Raw genomic sequence first — 1,593 nt, 5'->3', positions numbered from 1 at the left:
GCCCCACCTGCTTCCTTTGTCACAGTCTTCCCATAGCATTTGTCTCAATGCAAATGAAAACTAGCATATTAACATTAAATATATATAGTAAACAGGTGGAGTTCATTATGATTCAGTTGCTTAATAATTTTGCTTAATGTTTCTTAACGAAATCTTCCAACTCTTTTGTGTATATCTAAAGTGAACAGCATGATGTTTTGATATACATAAACAATAAAAATTGGACAGATAGATAAGAACATGCATAGAGAAGGCATGGGGGAAGGAATATCCAAATCCATCCTAAAGCTGTGCTTAATGGATTCTTAAGGGGAATTAGAACTGTTTTGTTTGAACTCTAGACTTGGAAGATGAGTTTACACCTGCTGTTTAGATTCTTCTCATATAAATAACCCCTTGGGATCAATATAATAATCCCTGTTATTGGTGGGCTCTTGACTTTTTAGATGTTGTATTAGTTATTTTTTTTTCAGATTAGAAAACATTACACACCAAACATAGAAAATATGTATGATATAAAAAATGTGAAATTGATAATTTCATACCCAGATAATCTTTCTAATATTTAGTCAAAGAATACAAAGAAGTACATATGTCCTATGGCAAAGAAGTCTAGAGATCTATTATATAGTATATGGTGTATAGCTAATTATACTGTATTTGGGATTTCTGTCTAATAAATAGACTTTAGCTGTTTTTTGTCAAATACAAAAATTTACTATGGAAGAGAATAGATATATAATTTGCTTCACTATGTAATCACTTTACTATCTATTTTCATCTGGAAACATTGTATTTTAAACTCCAATTATATAGAAAACAATTTGTTTTAAAGAATTCTATTTATTTCCATTTATCTATGCCTTTCTTTCTTGATAAAACTCCATTTTATAAAGATATTTATATTCAACCTGTATAATCAGAAAAATAAGAAATTATACCCCATTTGATTCAAATGTATGAAATGTCAAGATCATTTTACTGTCATGTGTAACTAATAAAAAAATAGAAAAATAAAGATAGTTATATTTACTCCTCAACATTTAAATTTATTTTCCTTTACTTTTATTTCTAGTGTATGTGAAAAAAGTCTTTGTATTTTCCCACTGCTTTATTCAAGTCTTACTAGTAGGTTACAGAAGGAATTTGGTTAATGATTCACAGATGGGTCACTACAAAGTTCTCTGTCTTCATGTCCAGACTGAAGCAAATGTTATTATCACAAGTTTTTTTGTTAAATTATATCTTCTAGTGATGCTGATAAATCAATACAAGTAAAGAACCTGTATAAATAAGAGATTCCCTAATTCTCTGACTTCTGGTCAAAGGTAGGAGCATTTTTTTTTTTTTAATTTTTATTGTGGGTTGTTCAAAACATTACAAATTTCTTGGCATATCATATTTGACACTTTGATTCAAGTGGGTTATGAACTCCCACCTTCACCCCATACACAGATTGCAGAATCACATCAGTTACACATCCATTGATTTACAAATTGCCATCCTAGTGTCTGTTGTGCTCCGCTGCCTTTCCCATCCTCCACCCTCCCCCCTCCCCACCTCTCCCCTCCCCTCCCCTCCTCTCTCTCTACC

Source organism: Marmota marmota, unplaced genomic scaffold (assembly GCF_001458135.2).
Source record: "Marmota marmota marmota unplaced genomic scaffold, marMar, whole genome shotgun sequence".
NCBI lineage: Eukaryota > Metazoa > Chordata > Mammalia > Rodentia > Sciuridae > Marmota > Marmota marmota.
This window is presented reverse-complemented; position numbering follows the sequence as displayed.